Here is a 21,889-nt window from a genome sequence, read left to right as displayed (position 1 = left end):
GTTCATCTTAAACACTGCGCATGAGATCTCTAGGCACTCAGGTCAGTTTCTGCAGGAAGCTGGCTTCCTCTAGCCACACACTTTCTCATTTCCTCTAGCCTGCCTTGCGTGGCTAAACCAATCTGAGTAACGGTGTTGAGGGCACAGGTGTGAAAAGGCAGCATTCCCCGTGACTACAGCATCAGCCCTATGAACAGGAGGCAGACAGTTCTTTCCTTTGTTTGCCCTGCAGCAGGGTAATTTCAAGTGTTGCACTGCCTGTTGCTTGTGGTTAAGGTCGTGCCCAGGGTGCAAGATCTCATGGTGGGCTTGGAGGGCTTGAGGCTCACTGTCTGAAGCAGGTCTTAACAATGTTATTCTGAGAAGCCCCTTCTTCAGGTTCCCAGAGTAAGTGTGAAATCTTCCCTGCTAGCTTTTCCTCTAGCTTATTATTCTTTGCATTTCCAGAATAATATATTTAGTAGACAGAGACCTAAGCCCAGAGTTCTGTACTTTGCCCTGTAATCCTGATGTGGGGAGACAGAGGGGTCCTTCCGGCAAGCTCCTGAGTTTTGAACATCCCATTCCATCTCTTTTGTTCCCTCAATTCCAGGGGTGGTAACTGCATGCTGAAGTTTCTAATATCTGGCTACTCCAGCAGCCTCATTTTGCTCTTTCAGTATTCCAGTCGTACAATCCATTCTTTGTATTAAATCTACTCTCTGAAATGTCTAGCATGGTTTCAGCTTTTCTAATTGGACCCTGACTGATACAAAAAAAGTCAATATAAATGTGTTTCGATCTCAAATGAACTCGATCTCTCTGTGTTTAACAGCTGTTATGTAAAGATATTTTGGGGCAGAAATGGATTCTTGTTGCAGCTCAGCCAATATTTCACAATTTGACCTTAGGCCAACCACTTAACCTCTGAAGGTATCCATTTTTTTACACAACTCTGTGGGTCTTCATTTACAAAATGAAGTTGAATCCTATCACCTCTAGAGTTCCTTACACCTTAACATTCTATGATGCTGTGGTTTAATCATTTCAGTTTCATCCCAAATTTCTTGTGAATAGTCCTCTAGATCTCTAAATTCCCTCTTTAGTAGATCTCTTTATATATTTTAATCACATGGAAAATTTGTTCTCTTTTACAGACATTGCTTTTATTTCCCAGGGCAGCCTCCCTGTAGCCTAATTCCAGTTAAGTCATTTCTTCGCTAGAGTGGTTTTCCCAGGGAGAATTTAACCATCCCAAACAACATTACCTCTTTCTCTCTAAGGCAGCTTAAGAATGGCCTTGCCTCATGTTCTGGCACAATGAACTCCTAAACTCTCCTCCAACCCTATGAGTTTTGTGCTAAACCACTTTCTCTCTTAATACAATGCTGCATATTTCAGCTATTAATGCTGTCAAGTCAATATTCTGTCTACACACTCTTCCTGACATGGAGCGATAATAACAGTAATAAAAAAGAATAGACTAAATCTGTAACAGATGCCCAAGAGCAACTTGAGGTGAATAATTGTGGATATGAAACTGTCATCACTTACCTCACAAACATCCAGCTGATATCTGAGACATAATTTATATGAAAATGCGGAACACATCCTCAGCCAACCTCAGGTATCAACATGAAAGAAATATGGGGCCTTAGTGTTGAAGAAACTAATGGTACACTCTGTTAGTTTCTCCGGCCCCTGCCACACATAACAGTTTCAAGCACATATTCCTGCTAGAAGTTGGTTCATCTCTGTGCCAAATTGGTCCAATTCTTACATTTTGGAAGCAATGGCAGGATCTTGGGCCAGAAAGGCTGAAGCAGTTGGGTCTGGGGTGCTCTTCAATGAGCTGTATCCTTTAATGAGATCACATGGGCCTTCCACTGAAGCCACACCCACTACTAAGCTAGAGAATAAAATTATTGTTGAGAAGATGAGAAAGAAGAGAAAAACAGAATGCAACCTTGGATAATGCTGGTGATATTTTCTATTTTTAAGCATCATGTAATCACTCTTTTCCGTTGATGAATAACTCTTATTTCCAGGAAATAACAGTGGAAGAATGTGCTTTTTTGTGATCCAATTGAGATCTCTCAAACAATGTTTTTGGTGTGCTCCATTCATTGTCCTGAGGTGACAGATGAGGAACCACACACACCCAGTGAGGACCCTCTCCTTCCTCATCTTCTGGGCTGAGCACAACCCCATTGTTAGCCTTTCAGAGGGTTCTTCAAGAGCCACTTGACTCCTTTGCCAGGCTACCGAGGACTGGGGAGAACATCAAAAGGAGAAGGTACTTGAGTGTGGATGCCAAACACTAAGATAACTTTTCCAGCTTTAGAGTCATGACCAGGGCAATGCCTTATGTGATCAAGTCTGCTCTCATTTTGGAGAGAGATCTTGCTTCCTTTCATTTTCATCCTCATCTTACAATTCATTTCATTTCCAACCATTCTATCAGGAAATGACTTATAATTTATTGACATCAAATACCATGAAACGCATTTATGGCATCTGCTCTTGTTTAAATGAGTAACTGTCTGGTGGTCTGTGAGGTGGGTCATGGTACCCCTCAAACAGAAAGAGACACCATGGTGCTAAGCATTGGGTCCCACTTTCAGGTCCAGACCTGGGTAAAATTGTTCTGAGAGTAAAGTTTATTGTCTGCCTATTAGTCTTCTTTTCCTTTTATCCCTTAGAGGACCTCTTATCTCCTTTCCTTCTCTCTTAGACTGGTATCCTCATTTCTGTTCTTCCTTTAAAAATCTCCTTTCAATAGTGGATTTAATAAAGTCATTTACATTGAGTTATGTAGGGCAGATGAGGCTTAATGTGTCCATTATCATAATCAGTTAAGGGAAAAAGATAAGAAAACATGAGAGGGGGAAATATCCAGAGTAGTTTACATTTAAGAGGAAATAAACCCATAAATGGAAGAAGTATATATCTAATTGCAGAACTGAAGACATCAGTGAGGTGCTCAGGAACCTTTTTAAATCTAGTCATTCTGTCTCCATGACCACCAATTCATGGTTAATCTTGCCCAACTCTGAAGGCCCCAACAACAGACATCAAGATGGACATCTCTAATCTTAGGAGTTTGGCGTTTTGAGTGTTCTTCACTCTGGCTTGATATTGTGAGAATTTGCATCTCCAGTAGGATGGAGCTGGTCTAATTTTACGTGGGAAAGGCATTGGTCTCATTATATACATAACTGACATACTAAACAAGCACAAATTGTGATGTAATCAAACACAAGTGCATTTTTTTTGTCTCCCACTTCACCTTTAAAGTATATATTTTGGAGGAATCTTTTATAATGTTCCTGGATGAAAACTTTGCAAGTTCCTGGACTTTTTCAGTCATTCTTAGATAATAGACATCCCTCTAGTAACTTTGAGTCATGAAAATGATCTCAGTCCAGTAACCAGAATGTCTAGGAGAAGACATTAATGTAAACTATGGAGCTGATTTAAAAAAAAAATTATTTCTGCATTTGCAACTCTAAGGAAGAGGAAGTTCCCTGAGGGGCTCCAAGTGGTCCCACAAAAGTGTTCTTCACTGGGATTTAGATAAAGAAGGCAACGCTCCTTTCCCACTCCCATAAGGAATTAGAGACTCAGAATGACAACACCTCTTTCCAAAGAAACATCCTTATTCTGTTTACATGATGTCCTTGTTTATGACTTTGATATTGTTGGAGGGGTCAGGCGTCATGGAACTAGGTCTCCATCATACTTTGTAAATTATGCATTTAAGTATTTGTCTCACATCCACTATGATAAATTGTATGTATTCTAGAGATCCTTCAGTTGAAATTAAGAGATGAATAGATGCACTCTAAATCCCCTTATATCAATAAACTGATATTGTCCTTACTGGTTTCAATTTGAAAGTTGAGGCCTGGTAGGGCCCCACTGATCAGAAATGTTAGAGATTCTCTATCCTGTAGCTGCAAACACAGAATACAGAAGTGGTACTTTCTGCCCAAACAATAGATACATGGATTGAGAAAGGCAGTTATTGATTGGACATCTGTTAGAGATCATAAAGCCTTGTATTTACTGCTAATTTAAACTTTCCTTCCTTATCAAAGGCCCACAGGACAGTCTGTCAAGTCTTTATAATCATGTCATGTTTCTGTAAGTCTTATTCTTTCTTTCTCCCTGGAAAACCAAATAGTAAGAACTATTTTAGTTGTGATCCTACAGATGGAGAGTGAAGCAGGGATGCTCTTTCCACTGTGCAAGACAATGAAAAAAGTACTAACACCAACCCACAGTCTCATTCCACCAGTGGTTTGTTTCACCAGCCTACACCTCATTATACTCCATGTCAACATAGGCATATTACTATTCTACTTAACAGCTGCAATGCTCTGGGTGGTGGTGATGGTGAGAGTGAGACAATCACCACAACCTGTCATGAATGCAAAATAGAATGTAGGAGCGAAAGTGCCACACTCCTTCCTAGTAGGTCATTGGTCAACATGAGTGCTTCTCTTTCATTCTGCCCCATCTCATCTTTTACCTTTGTAAAGGACCATTTTCTAGAATTCTGCACATATGTGGCAAGACTGTTGATTTCCTAAAGTTTATCACAACTCCTTTGTGTTTTCTCATGTATCTGTTGATAAATCTTTTATTAAACATAGCCTAGAGGGACTGACTAATTCAGTGAACCCTCCAAGAGGTTGGGCTTAGTTCTGAAGAAACTGGCATTTGAAATTCTTATTCAGCAGGACACTTGGTAAAGTCCTTTGTTGATACTAATATTGGCTTTATAATAGATAAATATAGATTCTTACCCTTAATATGGCTCTATTTTTATCCCTTGCTTTTATGTGCTTTCTCATTATGAAAGATATTCCTCTAGTAATCAAAAGGCCTCCAAGGCTGGTGGTGAGGTGATGGGCACCAGGTCAATGCAATCAGTTGAAATTAAGAGATGAGAAAACATAATGAACTGACTTACGAGACAGTAAGTCTTTTGATGCAATGAATGCCTGAGCGGTGAATCCACATACTACTAATGATGGCTTTAAAGAATGTCCACACATTCTATGATACTCCTTCTTTCAAGAAGTGGAGTTTAATTCTGTTCTCTTTGAGTATGGGGAATTAGTGACTCACTTCCAATGAAAGCACATGTTGGACAAGTGGTGGATAACTTCATAAAAGGCACTGCAAATTCAGCCTTTCTTTCTCACGTCATTCCCCCGGAGGAAGACAACATAATGGCATCAAGCAGCTGTGGAAGGGCCTGCAGGGTGAGGGACTTGGTCTTTCTGTCAAAAGCCATGTAAGTGAGCCATCTTGGAAGCAGCCCCATTCAAGCATAATTCAGATTATTGCAGCCCCATCCAGCATTTTGACTACAATGTCATGAGAGACTCAGAGCCAGAACTCTCCAGCTAAACTTTTCTTGATTTCCTGCCCCACAGAAACCATGAGATAATAATTGTTAAGAAGTCTCTTAAGTTCTGAGGGTAAGTTGTTATGCAGCAATAGATAATTAACACACCTCTGAGCCAAGGGATGCTTTCTGCATGTATCTGAGACATTGAAAATGAGAACCTCTTGATGATATGGAGGAAAAGGTGTTCATTGCAAGCAATAGATGGTTTCATCGCTTTAAGAAGAGAAGTGGTTGGCATAAAAATGAAGTCCTTGGGGAAGCTGCTAACAGGAGTAAAAAGCATTTGAGAATTTTCCAGTGAAGGTAACTGAAATCAATAAAGAAGGCTACCGTTAACAAGAAGTGTTTGATGTTGATGGAAAAGGAACCAAGGGAAAAACAAGACACTGTGAAAATGCCCTTCCCTAGCGCTTACTAAAAACAGAATCTTGGGGCATTCACATGTGTGGATTTGGCAGTAAACATTTTCAAAATAGAAAAGCTTAATTCGAACCAAGTTTGATTATGCTAGCAAGAATAAGGAATGCCTATATGTATTGTAAGAAGATTATTCTTCCTTAGCGCCTAGGATTCTGCACTACCCCTTGAGATGTCTCTTTACTTTGCCTATACTTTTGTAAATAGGTGCTCTATTAATCTCTCCTTGACCTGCTTAATTTGAGAGTATCACCTCTCTCTCTTTTTGCTGGCAGCATCCTTAGAGGTCTTCCTGAGACCCCCACAATGTTGGGCCTTTGCTTGTGAGGGGCAGGGTCACATCATTTTCATTTTTGCTCCCAGCAGAGTGCCTAGACCCACAGTAGGTGGTCAATACAGTTTAATAAGTATGTGAACAAACAAATCCAAATAAGGATAAAGGAGGGGTGAGAAAGCCCCTTCATTATATAAATGTATTTTGCAACTGGGGAATAGGAGGGAAAGTTGCACAGCTTTAGTTTTGTTTTTTGTTTTTTTTTTAAGACATAGGGTCTTGCTATGTTGCTGGACTTGAACTTCTAGGCTTATGTGATCCTTTCACCTCAGCCTCCTGAGTAGCTGGGACTACAAGCTTTAGATTCTTTTGAGATGAAACTTGACCTGTAAGACATCTGGAGAGAGGGCAAGTTTTGTGTTTAGGGACCAAGGCTTTGAAATCAGGCAGACCTTGCTGAATCCTTATTCTTCCTTCCTAGTTTCAGAAACTTAAGCAAGTCATTTAAACTTGTAGCTTCACTTTCTTTAACTATAAAGTGAAGATAATAATTCTTACCTCTAAGTGTTGTTATAAAAATTAAATGATATCTGAAAAAGAAGAGATCATGTCTTTTATGGGAACATGGGTGGAACTGGAGGCTATTATCCTTGGCAAACTAATGCAGGAGCAGAAAACCAAATACCACATGTGCTCCTTATAAGTGGGAGCTAAATAAGAACTTATGAACACAAAGAAGGAAACATCAGACACTGAAGTCTACTTGAGAGGAAAGGTTGGGGGGAAGAAGAGGAGCAGAAAAGATAACTATTGGGTACTCGGCTTAAGAACAGGGTGATGAAATAATGTGTACAACAACCTGTAATCCCAGCACTTTGGGAGGCTGAGGCAGGTGGATCACTTGAGGTCAGCAGTTTCAGACCAGCCTGGCCAACATAGAGAAACCCTGTCTCTACTAAAAATACAAAAATTAGCCAGGCATGGTGGCGCACCACTGTAGTCCCAGCTACTTGGGAGGTTGAGGCAGGAGAACTGCTTGAACTTGGGAGGAAGCGGTTGCAGTGAACCGAGATTGCGCCACTGCACTCCAGCTTGGGTGACAGAATGAGACTCGGTCTCAAAAAAGAAAAAAAAAAGTACAACAAACCCCTATGACATGTGTTTACCTATGCAACAAACTTTCACATGTACCCCCAAACCTAAAGTAAAAGTTTAAAAAAAGTTAATGAGCTCATATCTGTAATGGCCTTAGAGTAGGGTCAGACACTGGGAAAGAGCTCAATAAATGAAAGCTTTTATGTTTGTTTTTTGAAAGCATTGTTCACCATTGAGTCCCAGTGCATAGAACAGTGCCTGACACCTAATGGGTACTCAATAAATTCTTGAAGAATGAATAAACGAATGGATAGATGAAATTCTAAGTGTTACAAGGATAACAGTGTATGATGTCATACCCTAACTATATATTACAATCTACTTACCTGCACTTGTTTTTTTAATTCTTCCCACCTGGAATATACTAATGATATTTCTTAATTATATTAATCTTCAACTCCAAGTTCATGCCCCAAATTTTCCAGAAAGATTTGTTCCATCAGTGCAGTTTACACAAATATATTCCTTCTCTGACATCACTTAGGACAGATCCTAATTAATGAGAAATGATAGAACAAGAAAACCACATGACTGATTTCTGATGGCAAGGAGGACTATTTGTGCAGTGGAGGCAATATCTATTAAGCTTCTTCAACCTAGTAGCCTCGTGACTAATAATAAGTACCCATAAACTCACCTGGTGTTTGCTGCTATGTTTTCCTCTTAGAGTCTTCTGTGCTGGCACATCAGGTGTGGGGTACACAAACTGGCCAAATCAGTTTTAACTGGTACCTGAATCGTGTGGAAGTCATTCCAAATGCCTCGTCTGTTCAGTTAACATAAATCTGCCCAGGCTTTGAAGATAAATACACTTGCTTTCTAATGAGATAGGAAAAGAATATTTAAGTCGTCACAATTCTATTTTAGACCCTGAAGGCCTAGGAAATGACTCAGTCATCATGCAATGAGAGGTGAAGAGGACAGGATGCATTTCCAAGAACCATATAATAGACAGAAAATTGGCCCTAGAATCAAATCGTCTGGGTTCAAATCCTGCCTTTGTTTCTTACAAACTCTTTGTTCTTGAGAAAATTGTTTAATCTTTCTGAAACTCAGATTTTTTCCTTTGAAAATGGGAACAATAGTTGGCCAACTTACCATACAAGGGTGTTCTAAGGATCAAATGACTTACTCTATGTGAAATGGCTTATCAGGCTATAAAGACCTTTTAAAATTAAGTGAAATGGCCGGGCGCGGTGGCTTACGCCTGTAATCCCAGCACTTTGGGAGGCCGAGGTGGGCGGATCACGAGGTCAGGAGATCGAGACCATCCTGGCTAACATGGTGAAACCCCGTCTCTACTAAAAATACAAAAAAATTAGCTGGGCGTGGTGGCGGGCACCTGTAGTCCCAGCTACCCGGGAGGCTGAAGCAGGAGAATGGCGTGAACTCGGGAGGCGGAGCTTGCTGTGAGCCAAGATTGCGCCACTGCACTCCAGCCTGGGCGACAGAGCGAGACTCCGTCTCAACAACAACAACAACCAAAAAAAAAAAAAAAAAAAAAAAAAAAAAAAAAAAAAAAAAAAATTAAGTGAAATATGCCCTAGCTCTTGCGCCCAGCTGCTGTAGTCTTACCAGCTGTGGTTCCCTGTGCTTAGGCAATGACTGTCAGTGTGGTTAGTGCTACAACAGACCTTAAAGCTGATGGATTCATTTAATAGTGCTCTCATAACAAAGTGCCAAAACTGAGTGACTTAAACAACAGAAATTTATTGTCTCAAAGTTCTGGAGGGGAGAAGTCCAAGATCAAGGTGTTTGCAGCCTTGACTCCTTCTGAGAGCTGCAAAGGGAACCTGCTCCACGCCTCTCCCCTGTCTCCCGATGGTTTGCTGGCAATCTTTGGTGTTGCTTGGCTTCTTGAAGCATCACCCTGATCTCTGCCTTCATCTTCACGTGCTATTCTTCCTGTATGTGTCTCTATGCTCAAATTTCCCCTTTTTTGTAAGAACGCTGGTCACAATGGGGATGGGACCACTCTAATGACCTCATCTTGATAAATTACATCTGAAACAACTCAATTCCAAATAAGGTGATGCTCTGAGGTTCTGGAGTTAGAACTTCAACTTATCAATTTTGTGGGGGACACGATTTGACCCCTAACACCGATGTACCCAGAATCCCTTGCCTGATCTGATTACAGAGAGGCAAAGCGTTGTTTCTGGGTTAACCTAACTCATCTTTCCTGAGGGTATTGTATTTCTTCTAGCCCACTGCCAGTAGGCCTCTGTGTCACCTTCCCTTTGGTTCTCAGACATCTCCTCCAATGTGGAATTAGATGGGAGAGGTCTACCCTAGAAGGGATGAAGATTTTTATCACTCATGTTGTTCAGAACTGCTGGTGCAAGGCAATTATGAAAAGCAGACTAACTTTTACTTGGTTTTATTATTGGTGTTAAATTCTCTACAGAAAATACATTGCTTTATTGCCAGCTTCGAGGGCAGATTGCTCTCACTGCCCTGACCTTGATAAGCCATTGTCTGACCTACCCCTATAGATCTCAGCCTGCAGTGGGAACAGCATACATTATTTCCCAGAAGGCTCCTCAATCCCTATGCAAATAGAATTTCACCAAGCTCATCCACAAATGAGCAAACATGCCCAGATATGCTTGTTAAGAAAAAATTATTCAAAACTTGCATAAAGGCCAAGAGAATGCAACACAGCCTCTCAAAGACAAGCTGGGGTGCGATTTAACAAGCCCACCCAAGGATTACTTAACTGTCTATGGGAGTGTATTGTCTATGGCTCAGCTATTTATTATTAATTAAAGACTCCAACTCCGTGAAGTTGTAGGTTAACTTGTAGGTTTTTGTCCAGAGATGCAAATAGTTTTGTGCACTATAAAAGATAACCCCTTAAGCCATTAACCTGGTATTCTTATTCTTTCTTCCTTAAATGTCTATAAAGTCCAGTTCCTTGAAATATTATTTTAATCAAATTTACCATCTATGTGGGTCTGTCATTAATGAGTTAACATCTTTATCACCCATCAAAATGGACCAATCAGCAGTAGAAGGTTATGGCTCAAGCTGCATTCCAATTTTTACAGTATGTGGCTTATTTCCACTATAATTCTCAGTGTTCCAAAGTCTGGTTGATAGAGACACTGATATTTCTTGTGTGGCAATTATTTCTACCTCTTCTTCCCTTTTCATTTGTGCCCTTGTTAAAGCCTCCTCTACTCACTGCTACACATTTTTTTTCTCAGTTTGAGAAAGAACTAGAGGGAGGAGGAGGAAAAGTTTTGTTCAAACATGTAAAGAAGCATTAGAAGTTAACTTTTGAGTAGAAAGTATGGTGGAATATCTTTCAGTTGTACTATATACCTGCAGCACAACAAGACCACTGTGGGCTGAGATCTATACGGGCAGGTCAGACAATGACTTATCAAAGGCAGGACAGTGAGAGCAATCTGCCCTGGATGCTGGCAATAAAGCAATGTATTGTCTGTAGAGAATTTAACATCAATAAGAAAACCAAGTAAAAGTTAATCTGCTTTTCATAATTGCCTTGCAGCAGCAGTTCTGGGCTCTGGGTGCCTGAACAGAGAGGAGTCATGAGCTCTCACTGGTAAAGAAAAATACAAAAAACAAAACAGAAACAAACAAACAAAAAAACTGGGAGGGCTTTGTCACTGGAAATTCATTCTCTCTAAGACTTTTTCTAGGATTCCTACATATGCAATTTCTTGTTTTTTCAAAACCTAACTGACAAGAGATTATGAGGAAGGATGGTAAATTCCTTGTTTCACTAAAATTAAAATTTCTTTTTAAAGCCCCAAAGTTGGTCATTGCTGTGTGCATTTCCAGGTTTTGGTTATGTAAAAAGATGTCAAAATGAAAGATTTGGCAGAGACCCTTATGCAAGAGATATTAGATATTTAATTGAGTTGCAAAGCAGATCGCCTTTCTTTTAGAGAAGAGAATTAAAAGTCAATTACTCCCCTAACCTTTATCAGGAATATAAAAGAGTCTAGATAGGTAGAAATGAAAGGAGCACTTATGACAAGGAATTCTTTGAAGAGAGCTGTGCCGTGAGTCCCACTCACCATCCCTTTCCCAAAAGGAGGGGCAGAAATGTTCCTTGGAGAGCTTATGTCCTCTGAATTGAGGGGACACAGTGGTTCTTGGATGTAAAAAATTAGATTATTAAAAAATAATCAGTCCTTCCCTCTCCATCTCTATGGGAGTAGAGATGCCCTTGACTTATTACCCTACCATGTGACTTGATTTGCCAGTGGGATGGTAGTAGATGTGATTCAAGCAGGGGCTTGGAATGTGCTTATGCGGTGAGTATGACATCTGAGTTTGTGCCTCTGCCATTTTCATGGAAGAACATGCCTAGCTGGACACACTGTCCAAAGAGAATAACAGACTCTCAGAGTAGATCTGCCATTCCAACCAGCCACAGGTATGAGAATAATCTATTATCATTTTAGTCCACAGAGACTTGGGGGTCTTATTATGCAGCATAATTGTAGTCATAGCTGATGGATATTGTTGGCTAACTGCTTTGATGGCAGAGAAAAGGAGAGTTGTTACTTGCTGTATTGGAATCAGCCCTCTGAGTTTGTCCAGGCAAAGATACACCTGAATGTTTCCTGTGGATCAGATGTGTGCTCTGTGCTAGAAAGAGACTTAGCATGGGGGTTATCAAGCATGACTGACAGATTTGGCTGGGAAAGAAACAATGGGCTCTTATTTGATTTAAACAGTTTATTACTCACATAGACAGCAAAAGCAAGAGTACCAGCCCTTTGGGTCCTTTGTTCCACAGGATAGCACCAGAACAAAAGGGGCAGGATGACTGCAACGTGAGTGGTGGAACATCCTGTTGCTGAAGAGCCCTTGCCATGCTGAAGCAAGCAGTTTTATAGCCTGCAGCTGTACCCTAAGTGGGAGTGCGACAGAGAGCCTCCTGCCTTGTCAGGCTCCAGGAGGCAATAACGAACTGTCTCCTGACAGCCTTTTAAGAAGATACGGAGGCAAGTTAGAGATGGCCTTGTAGTAAGTAGCTCCTTCCACACTCTATATTATCGTTAGTCTTCTGCTCACAAAAGTGTTTGAATGTACTGCTACCAGAGTATTTCCAGATTCCAAAATTGCAAGCAAATTTTCAAGTGCTGAGATGAAATCAACCGCAGTAACAAAAATATACTAGCTCCATTTATTATTACCCAGATTATCAAAGATCTTTTTTAAGGTGTAGCCACTGATCCAAGTAATCATGATACAGAAAAAAATATCACTTTGATTGTGCAATTTTTTTGTTACTTTAAAAAAGCTTGCTTATAAGGCTACTGTGAATAAAAGCCCTTCCAGATGAGAACTCAAAAATAACAGCATATTTTTGCAGAGACTCTGGTTGAGTTAGGACTTAATGAGAAAAATTTTACTGCTTTTGGGGAAAGCAATACAAATACAAATTTTGTGAATTTGCTTATGCACCTTTATGGATATAGACAGTACTTATTAAATGTTGAAGCAAAGCATGAATGATTCTATGGAAAGTGTTGGCTGTCCTGTTCATATTCTGCATAAAGCTGCTCACAGAGCATCTGATGTCCTTTCTATTGACACCGAAGTAATTGTCATGAAATTCTTGTACTTTGGCATTTATATTGTTTGTGCAATTAAAGGATTTTTGTAATTGGTATTTGGTATTCTTCAGTTCTCTTGCATTCCAAAGCCCATTGGATCTCTTTAACAAATGCAGTTGAGAGACTCCTTAGTTAGTTTGAAACACTGAAGTTAAATTTTAATTCTAATGGAAAGGCCTCCAAATTTTAAGTAATCTAATGAATGAAAACCTACTTCATTTTTTATTTTTTATCACTCACAGTTTTCAATCTCTTCAGCAATATGATTATGCAAATTGAAACAAAACCCAACAGTATTATTGAAGACTATTCCTTGAAGAAAGCTGTGGCATGTGTTAGAGAAAGAAATGATAGAAAATTTATCCCTTTAAGTGTCATGGCTGTTTTCAAAGGACAAATTTACTATGAACAGGAAAATAAATACCAAACTGAAGAGGATAATTATTACATCACTTGACTATTTTTTATAAATGGATTTTATCCCTTGAAGAATTTAATTGTTTTATAGGGATGCTACTAAATACTCTTTCAGCATGTGTAGGGTTGAAGAAGAAAGGATTTAAAATTGATGACCATGCTTTCTTTTTTTATGTTTCAGAATTTAAAAATTGTTGATCAAGAGATTTATTTTAATGCTGAAGAATGGAAAAGCAAGTTATGCCATGAAAGATGGCATTTTGTGTGGCAACAAATAAAATTTAAAGAGCAATTTTTAGAGTCGTTAACTTTATGCCAGTATGTGTTCAGTATATCAGCTCATAATGTTAGTACTGAGAGTGGCTTCTCATTAATGAATATTCAATGAACAAAAGAACAATATAAGTTGGATGTGACCACTGTTGAAGCTACATTACAATGTAATGGGAACACAGACTATAATTGCAAGAAATTTTGTAAGCAAATTCTGCAAAACAAGCAGCTGCTGGGGACAGCCAAATCATCAAGGAAATGCAATTTTTGAGAGGCATGTCATTTAGATTTTTATCAGCTATTTCAGATAAACATCAGGTAATTTTTAGTACAATATACCATTTCTAATACTTTTTAAAATTTCAATCTGCAATGCATAAGCAATTCAAAATAATTCAAATCTACCTGAGTGTCTCATATTTTTATTTGTGTAATCAGACAAACCTAGCTAGGGGTCAAGTGAAAGATGATCCAGGACCTTCCAAAGCTAACTAATTTACTTAGGAGCCAATCTTTCACACAAGCAGACCATGAGCTAAAGAGGAAAATATCCACGGTAAATATAGGTTCCTCAGGTAAATCCCAGAATCCTAGAGACTGCCTACAGCCAAGAGAAGAAATCCCATCACTAATTCAGCCCTGTGTCAATAGCCTAACAGCTGGAAAGACGCACAGAAAGACAGTCAATCCATTTGTTGTACAAATTTCTCAATACTTTGCAAGTTGTTATTAAAAATGACAGTTTACATAAAAGTCACTTGTGGTTCTTGCCAACTACAGACAAAACTAGCACTGACCCCTTGAAGATGCTTCCCTCAGAGGAGTTTGGTTTGCTTTGAGCACCCACAGAATGTGTAATCGATCTGCCCAAGGCCCCCCGATCCCTGGGGGTGGCTAGAAGACTCTGGGTTCCATTCTTAGTGTTTCTTAAGTAGCAGCAGCACTTCCATTAACATATTCCCTACTTAGAAGGTAAACTTCATTCATACAAATATTCTCTGGGGTTTTTCTTTCTTTCTAAAGTACTTCTTGTAATGGCCTCTCAAAAAATTTTTACATTTTCTCTCCTTGTTTTCTTTTTTCTTTTATTTATTATTATTATTATTATTATTATTATTATTATTATTATTGAGATGGTGTCTCGCTGTGTTGCCCAGACTGCAGGGCAGTGGCGTGATTTCGGCTCACTACAACCTCCGCCTCCCGGGTTCAAGTAATTCTCCTGCCCCAGCCTCCTGAGTAGCTGGGATTACAGGCGCACATCACCGCGCCCTGCTAATTTTTGTATTTATAGTAGAGATGGCATTTCACCATATTGGCCAGGCTGGTCTTGAACTTCTGACCTCAGGTGATCCACCCGCCTTGACCTCCCAAAGTGCTGCGATTACAGGCATGAGCCACTGCACCTGGCCCCTTGTTTTCATTTTACACCAAGAAGCATGTTGCTGTATCCAGCCCTTTTACAAGGGCTCTACTTCCATCCATGGCGGCGCATGAATGTAATTAGCTAAATCCGAAGACCGTTCTTTTGCTTCCAGGTTACCTTTAGGACAGGCGATGAGGAATAGCAGCAGCAGGTGGGATTGCTGGCAGAACTAGGCCAGCACTCCAGGTAGCAACAGTGCTTCAACAATGCGATGGTTACTGAGGAGGAATCTGAAGTTGCACTAAGTGAAGTCTAGAAGATGCCCTAGAGGCAACTCACCAACCTGAGTTCAGCTCCATGAAGTAAAATTCATGATGCACTTCTACTAAAACAACGACAACACAATGGAAGGCTTTAGTGGAAAAAGCAGTAGATTTATACTCTTACAGATTTATGTTATGATAGGTCTGAGTTCAAGTTTTCACCATAAAGAAATCAGTCTTTTAAAATTGGTTTCCTCTTCTGAAAAAAGAGGTGGCTGGGGGAATGCCTTTCTCATAATATTGTTATAAAATATTTAACACACAGCAGGCTGCCAATAAATGTTATTTTCTTTTCCCCCTTCATTTATTCATACCTCTCTATAATTATTCAATACACACATATTTACTGAGCATCCAGTAGGCATCTGTATTCTGGTAGGTGCTAAAGATACAATGAAAAACAAAACAGAAGCAAACCCCCCAACTCCAAGATTCTTGCCCTTATGGTATTTAAATTAGAGGAGGCAGATGTTAGTTAGACACAAAATAATTATAACTGTGACAGTGGGTATGTAGGGCGTTTTATTAAAGATGCTATACTTACTAGGGGCTTCAGGTAAGCTTTCTCTCTAGAAATTAAAATTGAGTGTAGATCCAAAGGCTAAGTAAGAGATAATTGGGACCAGCATGTACGAAGTTGGGAGGGAGCGTGGGGCATTCTAGGGAAGGAAAAGAGTCACCAAGGATAGTGCATTTTGGAAAGTATAAAGAAAAGCAGAGAGAGTTAGCATTTGGATTGCGCTTATGTGCAAGACCGAAGTAGATGACATCACAACTCTCCGCTTAGCCCTAAAATTCAGTGCATATAACTTCATGTTCCACCACACTGGCGATTTGTGGACTGACTCAGTGCATAGCCATTGATTAGATTTTCTTTAATGGCCATTCAATTCAATTATTCATTGGACAAAGTAACCAGATCATAAACAATTATTTCAGTCTTCTTAATAACACATTAGCTTGATTACAGCAATAATTGGGAAAGAAGACCCAGTTAATTAGCTTAGGGGAAAATGGGTTTCCCCGTATATACAGGGCTTAATGTAACCTAATATGGTTTGGTTAGAATCTAGTTGGAAATGGAAAGATGTGTTCATGACAAGCTAGTTTAGGCTTTAAAATTATGTCTTTGTTTATGATCTTGTTGTACTGATCTCATGTTGACCTGACATGACCTGATATATTATGCATGGCTTCTAGTAGCCAAGGATATGTCCATATATCTGTCAGAGAACCTTCATCAGCAGCTCAAACCTCAAGTGTTTAACAGAGCAAAATACTGTGCTATGATGTGAGCAAACTAAGACATATAAGAGATCATTTCTGAAGTGTTTATCCCCAAGTGCAGTTTAGTAGAGCAAGCATGAGATTTGGAATTACTCAATCTAGGGTTTGAAGCCAAGCTTGGCCGTAAGCTGTGTGGCTTTGGCAAATGACCTAAGCCATCTGAATCCTCAGGCTCCTCATCTCTAAAATGGGGATTATGGTACCCATTCCTCAAGATCAAATGAGATCTGATACACAGGCTTATATCCAACACATATCACATTCTTTCCTTCCTTTATAAGTTAGCTGAGGAGGCTGAACATGCACCATGAGAGAACTTATGGCCCCAAACAGCAGCTCCAAGTGCCTAAAGGGGCTCCACAGATAATAGCAGCAGAGTCCAACAGAGGGGATGTCAGGACAGGACTCCAGAGGGAGAGGGAACAGTCTCTGGGTTTGAAGGATTATGCCACCTAGAGATGGGGACATATACAGGGGTCACTATATGTGTCCATCAGACTCATCTGCAAAGGGGCTGGTGTGTATGAGAATCATAAAATAATTAAGAATGTGTGTGGCTGCCTTAGTCTGTCCTGCTATAGAAAAATATCACAGACTGGGTAATTTATAAATAATAGAAATTTATTTCTCCCAGATATGAAGGCTGGGAAGTCCAAGATCAAGGCACTGGCTTTCAGTGTCTGGTGAGGACTTTCTTGCCCACATGTGGTAGAAGGGATAAACATTGTGTCCTCACATGCCCAAAGGCGACAGAGTAAAGGGAGATGGAAGGGGAGAGCTCACTCTCTCGAGGGCTCTACTTCCACCCATGCGGGTGCCACCCGCATGACCTAATCACCTGCTAAAAGTCCCACCTCTTAATACTATCACATTGCCAATCAAGTTGCAACAGACGAGTTTTGGGGAATATGTTCAGGCCATAGCAGTGACTAAAAAGACCAATGTGCAAACGGCTGTCCTTTGCTTTTTATACACAAAAAGCACCTGCTCAACAAATTCTTTCATTTCTTCAGCTCAAAAGACACCAACTCTAAAGGCAGGAGGGGACCAGATCTGCCAGAACTGGTTATTGTTGTGCTAAGAGGACCTACGCAGGGGAACCAGCTACCCTTGTTATCCTCATCTCAGAAAGAAACTGAACTCCCATTCTGAGAAGTCCAGTATCTGTTTTCCAAAGTCCTATGCACCCCTCAGGCTGCAAGAGAATTCTGTCGGTGCCTACCTGAAGCTGGTTGCAATCTCCTGTTAAAATCATGATCCCATTAGTCGTAACACTATTAATCTTCTTATAGACTGTGAGACAGAAAAACCACAGGCAGTGAAATAACAGCTGGTTGGGAGTGATGAAACTTTAAAAAGACACAGTGGAGAGGCCTGGTGTGAAACCACACCAAAGCCCAGTCTTCAAACAGCAAACCCGATTACTATCCCCCACAGGCTGGCTGAAACACATTCAGAACTGAAAAGATCCACTAGGTGGGTGTGAGAAGCCTGACATGCCCGTTACTCATGTCACTCACTGCTTAAGCCCTGGAAGAAGCAGCCAAAAAATACAATCTCTGGGCTCACAAATATTCTGACCAGCCCACAACATGTTTCTCTCCCTTCACTTCCCACACTTACCCATTGTCAGAGGTGACACAGCCATTGGCAAGTTGCCCAGAGAAAGATCTGGGTGCAGGTTAGAAGGTTTCTTACTCTCTCAAGACTCAAATTTTTCTCAGTACCTGGTCTGGGCTTGAGCTATGTGCTAGCTTCAAGAGGTAGATTATTTAAGTGAAAGGAGAATAACAGTAGCCAATCAGTTCAGCCCCAGGACATGGCGGTGTGAAGGACAGGAAGGCTGCCAAATTTCTCAGGTCCCAGTGAGCCAGGCCTGGATATGGAAGTTGGACTTATTGCAGGTATGAAATCATCCCAGCCTCCTCCCACGAGCCAGGCTAAAAGATCAATGAGAAAAAGCAAGTTCTGATACTCGGTTGGAAATTATTGTCACATGTAGGGCTGCAGACTGCAGGCAAAACAGTGCTGCTTGAGAAAGAACCAGCAGAGCCCAGTGTCATCGATGTAGGACAGTGTTTTCCCAGTGACCTATGAGATGTATGACATGGTAACTAAGCTTTGTTTTCACAGATGTTTTCTTTTTATGTTTTGCAAACAAAAAAACCTCCTTTATGAGGATGAGGGGAAATTGAAACCCTTCTACATGGCTGGTGAAGAAGCTTTGAAAACAGCCTGGCAGTTCCTTAAAAAGTTAAATATAGAGTTACCATATTACCCAGAACTTTACTTCTAGGTGCATACACAAGGGAATTGAAAACATGTGTCCACAAAAAAAAAAAAAAAAAAAAAAGTACATGAAAGCTTGTAACATATGTTATTCGCAATAGCCAAAAAAAAAAAAAAATAAATAAATAAGGACAGCCCAAAGGTCTAACAGATGAACAGATAAACACAATGTTTACCCACACAATGAAATATCACTCAGCCATCAAAAGGAATGAAGTACGCTACAGGTTAAAACATGGATGAAATGTGAAAACATTATGTGAAGTGATAGAAGCCAAATACAAAAGGCCCCATAGTGTATGATTCCATTTAAATGAAATGTTCAGAAGAGACAGACACATAGAGACGAAAAGTAGAAATTGTTTGCCAAGAAATGGAGGGTGGAAATGTGAGAAAACATTCTAGAAATTTATAGCTAAGGGATAGAATTTAGATTTGTGTTTAGAAATTTACATACTTAGTTTGCACCTTGGATAGACATGTTTAATTTTGAGCACTCTATGATGTATATAAAAGGGTACTTTTTAAAAAGGGCAAACTTGTAAACCTTATACAAATATAAAATGAACATATACAGAGGCACTATTTAATTCATTGATTAATGAGGGAACTAGTAAGTTGATATAAGTTCAAAGGGAAAGTCAAAGAAAGAAATACATGGGCAAAAAGGAATGATAAAATGAACTTCCAAATAAATGTAAAACTAGTCTGTCCTCAGGACAATAATCAAGCACAATTCACAGACATAATTTTTTTGCATTTCTATGGGCAAGAATCATTTGCATTATCAATTATTGTAAATTCTTCAATTTACAGCATTGTAAAACAGCTCAGTCTATAAAATGCAGAGAAGACCCCAAAGGGTGTGCTAGAGAAGACATCTAGAAATCAAAACTTTTTTCCCATTTCAAAATTCAAACATTTTCCTGGGTTGTCTGAGTTATTGTAAGTACTTCATAAGGTTAAATAAAATAATGAATGAATGCTACTGTTTTCATCATCAGTATTCAGACTTATAGATTTCATAACAAATGACATCATGTCAATCATTGTCTGGTTGATAGATATTTATTTAGTTGCTACTATGTGCCAGGCCAGGAGCTTTACAAGTTAGTCAGTGGTGGGGTGGGTGGGAGGCACACAAAGCATGGGAATATGAAAGTGATTAGCTACTTAATGAGAAACACTGGCAGTGCATGTGGGAGTCCAGAGGGAGGAAAAACCATTGTGGGATGGAAAAATCTTAGACAAGAAGGGCACTGTGAGCTGGACCTCCAACACACAACAAATATTTAGGGATCAATTAAATTGATTGTTGTTGCAGGCAATACAGTAGTAAGGCAAGGGCTTAGGTTCAGGAGCCACCCAACCTGGGTTGAATCCCAATTTTATTTAACCCATGTTATCATGGGCATGTTGCATCTCCTTTCTGAACCTCGATTTGCTCATTTTCAAAACAGGGCTAATAAATGTAACTTATCTCATAGATTTCTCATGAGGATTAAATGAGATAGGAAATGTAAAATGCTGCAGCCCATACCCTGCACATAGTACTCAATAAATGTTACTTATGTCCATTAAACTGTTACTGAGATCCATTTCTTGCCCTAAAACAGCTCGGTCAAGAGAGGAGATACCTGTTACACAGGGACAAGGCACTAGTGAGTTAAAATGCCTATAAAGTGAACGTTCAACCTGATGGTTTTATACACATTATCTGCCCCAATTCTTATGACAAATGTATGAGTTAAATATTATTATAATCTTCTTAAAGTTTAGGAAAAGGAGGCCCACAGAATTGACCAATCTGGGACTGAGAATAATGGGTTCTGTGCTCACAGCAGAGATGAATGTATCTTGTTTTGAGACAGTACAGAGAAGAAGACCAATTAACACATGTAACAATGACAAGAGAGAGGAAAGACTAATAATAACTTCACATTTGGATGCAAACGCACAAGGAGAAGCTGAAGCCTGAGAGTAGTGCTCTCAGAATGAGCGTGTAAAGCAGCTTTAACTCCCTCAAGCCTTGCCATTTCCCTTAGATTGGTGTCATCAAGCATTTCATTATAACAGCAAGGCCTTTTGTTCAAACACAACCTGAGACAATTCAGTTGAAAATGGACCCCTGATGGAGACTGGGTGGGGGCCTGGAGTCTTACCCACTTTGCCTTCCTTGCCTGTACTTGTCCAAAGACAGCAGCTGAGGCAAGTCTTTGGGGCCACAGGATTTTCCAGAGCTTTCTGGTTCATGGAGGACTCAATGAAACATTGTACAAAAAGCCACTGAGTTAGGTAAAAATAATAATTGATCAAAAAGCAGCCTGGAATTCTATACCCTTGTGATGCCTGTCTGAGGTCGAAGATGGGTGATATTAATGGTGGTAAAGGCAATGATTTCAGGCCACAGGGGAGAGAGTGATGTAACTCACAGCACAAAAAGTGTGGGTCAGAACCGTTCAATCAAGGTGGTAGCCTGGAGTTCAACAATGTAGAATCCAGGTCAGGGGCAGAAGTACCAATGAATGGGGCATCACTCCCAGAATCTTTGGGTCGCCATAGATGTTTGTGGGCATCTGATGATTTTTATACCCATGACAGCTTGACTGTCTGGCTTAGTAACTTTGTCTGAGCGTCTCTATCTGAACATGTAGTCTACCGTCCATGTCAGAGACAGACTTACATCTTGGAATTCACAAGGGGATGTAGCAGGAGAGCCACCAATCCCAGGGAATTCATCGCATTGAACTAGGAGGGTGGTTTAAGCTTCAGGGTTTGCACCATGGCCTCCTTATCATCTGAACCATCCTTTTCTGAGGAGCTTGAGGTCTCTTAACTCAGAATCTTGACAAAGGATACTATCGGTTAAAAGTTACTAGGTGTCTGAAGGGTTCAACTAATATTAACCAGTAGAAAGATACCCACTGTATTTGATGGGTCATGACTTTGGGTCCAAGCCTGGATGATCTCAAGGTCACAGCGCCCCTGGTTTTTATTTTCAGATTTTCCTTAATGAAGAGCCTTTAGAGAATCAATAGAAAATGTTCTAGTCGGGTTACTGCTGAGATAAATCGCTTTCAGTTATGA

General features: G+C 40.0%; 1 protein-coding gene and 1 long non-coding RNA gene across 4 annotated transcripts in view; one reads left to right on the top strand and one right to left on the bottom strand.

Moving 5' to 3' along the window:
• LOC129393089 (uncharacterized) overlaps positions 1–13,556 on the top strand; it is a 258,151-nt gene extending 244,595 nt beyond the window's left edge. Inside the window, exons 3-4 of one of the 2 annotated variants that reach the window (XR_008619717.2) lie at positions 12,025–12,254; positions 13,446–13,556. This is a non-coding gene — a long non-coding RNA (uncharacterized LOC129393089). Of the gene's footprint in view, positions 1–12,024; positions 12,904–13,445 lie in introns of those variants that run through there. The other variant, XR_008619716.2, reaches the window with a different exon arrangement.
• Positions 1–21,889, bottom strand: part of NTRK2 (neurotrophic receptor tyrosine kinase 2) — a 544,938-nt gene that overhangs the window by 33,316 nt on the left and 489,733 nt on the right. The window lies entirely within an intron of this gene.

Source organism: Pan paniscus, chromosome 11, assembly GCF_029289425.2.
Source record: "Pan paniscus chromosome 11, NHGRI_mPanPan1-v2.0_pri, whole genome shotgun sequence".
Lineage (NCBI taxonomy): Eukaryota > Metazoa > Chordata > Mammalia > Primates > Hominidae > Pan > Pan paniscus.
The sequence above is the reverse complement of the archived record's forward strand: the minus strand, read 5'-3'. Positions and strand labels throughout refer to the sequence as shown.